The 2,500-nt window shown below is 42.2% G+C and overlaps 1 protein-coding gene across 8 annotated transcripts in view; it reads right to left on the bottom strand.

The window, feature by feature from the left end:
* Stacl (Stac-like) overlaps positions 1-2,500 on the bottom strand; it is a 963,585-nt gene that overhangs the window by 189,140 nt on the left and 771,945 nt on the right. The window lies entirely within an intron of this gene.

The following is a 2,500-nucleotide window of genomic DNA, read 5'->3' as shown; positions in this document are numbered from 1 at the left end:
TATTTATATATATTTATATATATTTATACATATATATTTATATATATTTATACATATATATTTATATATATTTATACATATATATTTATATTTATACATATATATTCATATATATATATATATATATATATATATATATATATATATATATATATATATATACATACAGTGGAACCTATACATCCGAACGTATCTACATCCGAATTTTCCAACATCTGAAGTAAAATTTGAGCAAATTTTTGACTCTACACCCGAATTTTATTTCGACACACGAAGTAAGCAATTTTCGTCGTACCGGTTGTATCCGAATTTTTCGACACGCGAAGTACAATTCGAACACGTTCCTACTCTACACCCGAATTTTTTTTTCAACACCCGAAGTAAACAATACTCGTACGCGTAGTCGGTACTCATGGCGCCTGATGTGTTTTTTATTTCTGCCGATAGAAGGCAGCACTTCGACCTCGGAGGGACCCTCAATTAGCGCGGCTTGGGTCAGTCATCTGTTCTCGTCAGCTTCTTGCGGTTGTGCCCTGTGCGTTCTGCTATTATTGTACTGTTTTAATCGTGATTTTTTACGTGCATCCTTTTACGGTAATTTACGTAAAGTATGGGTCCTAAAAGGCTTAGTTTTGCAAGTGGTAGTGGTAGTGGTGAGAAAAGGAAGAAGGAAATGCTTTCTTTAGACGTAAAGCAGGAAATTATTGAAAAACATGAGCGTGGCCTCCGCATGAGTGAACTTGATAAACAATATGGCCGTAATATGTCGACGATCTCGACAATCCTTAAACAGAAGGAGCTATTAAAGCAGTGAAACCTTCTAAGGGGATCACCATTATTTCAAAACGCCGTAGCCCTATCATAGAAGAGATGGAACGACTTCTGCTAATCTGGATCAAGGACAGAGATTGTTGGCGACACCATCACCGAAACCGTCATCTGCGAGAAGGCGCACGCCATCTTCATGGACTTGAAGGAGGAGAGCTCTGGGGGTGATGCTGGGGAGAGTTCAACCGAACCTTCCTCAGACGATTTTAAGGCATCTCGTGGCTGGTTTGAGAAATTTAAGAAACGGTCCGGGATTCATTCAGTTGTTCGCCACGGAGAGGCTGCTAGTGCGGACACAAAGGCTGCAGCTGACTTTGTCAAGAACTTTGAAAGGATTGTGCTGGAAGAAGGCTACGTAGAGCAGCAAGTGTTTAATTGTGATGAAACCGGGCTGTTTTGGAAGATGCCCAGTCGAACCTACATCACCGCCGAAGAGAAGAAATTGCCTGGGCATAAGCCAATGAAGGATCGGTTGACTCTTGCCATATGTGCCAACGCTAGCGGGGACTTTAAAGTCAAGCCCTTACTGGTTTACCATTCCGAGAACCCTAGGGCCTTTAAGGCACACAACGTCGATAAGGACCAGCTTTATGTTTTCTGGCGATCCAACTCGAAGGCCTGGGTCACTAGGCAGTTCTTTGTGCAATGGGTTAACCAAGTTTTCGGCCCTTCTGTGAAGAATTATCTTCATGAACAGAAATTGCCTTTAAAGTGCCTGCTATGCCTTGACAATGCACCCGCTCACCCCCCCCCCCCGGAATTGAAGATGGTATCTTCGATGAATTTAAGTTCATAAAGGTGCTGTATCTTCCACCGAATACCACCTCTATCCTCCAGCCCATGGACCAGCAAGTCATCTCTAATTTTAAGAAGCTGTACACCAAGCACTTATTTAAGCAGTGCTTTAATGTCACGCAAAGCACCAACTTAACTTTGCGTGAATTTTGGAGGAGCCACTTCAACATCGTGCACTGCTTGAAGATCATAGATCAGGCTTGGGTGGGATTAACTCGACGGACCCTGAGTTCTGCCTGGAAGAAGCTGTGGCCTGATGCAGTTTCTCCCCGAGATTTCGAAGGTTTTGACCCCGAACCTGATCCTGTGGTGGGTGCAGCGGAAGACGTAGAGGAAATCGTCTCCCTTGGGTCTGGAGGTCGACGCAGATGACGTTACGGAACTCGTCGCCGAACATCACGACGAACTTACCACAGAGGAGCTCAAGGAATTCCATGCTATGTCTGAGCACATGAGTGATGACGAGGAAGGGATCGAGGAGGTAGAACATTTGTTAGGTTCGGCGCAAATAAAAGAGGTGTTAGGAAAATATCAAGACGTGGTCGACTTCATCGACAAATACCACCCAAAAAAATTGCAGGTTTGTCGTGTAGCTGCGCAGTTCGATGATGTTTGCCTAACTCACTTTCGAAACATTCTGAAAAGCCGTACCAAGCAACTATCTATCGATAGTTTCTTTAAAAAAACTACGAGCGAACTCGTGATGAAGAGGATGGAAGTGATTCAAAGAAAACGGCAAAGAGTGAAGCGAAAGAAAGTGAAACAAAGAAAACGGCAAAGGAGTGAAGCGAAAGAATTTCAATCAATTTTAAGTGTAGAGAGTGAAAGTGATTAAAATTAATCATCAAAAAGAAAAAAAGAAAATGTAAAAAAAAAT

Source organism: Palaemon carinicauda, chromosome 2 (assembly GCF_036898095.1).
Source record: "Palaemon carinicauda isolate YSFRI2023 chromosome 2, ASM3689809v2, whole genome shotgun sequence".
In the NCBI taxonomy this organism is placed as follows: Eukaryota; Metazoa; Arthropoda; class Malacostraca; order Decapoda; family Palaemonidae; genus Palaemon; species Palaemon carinicauda.
The sequence above is the reverse complement of the archived record's forward strand: the minus strand, read 5'-3'. Positions and strand labels throughout refer to the sequence as shown.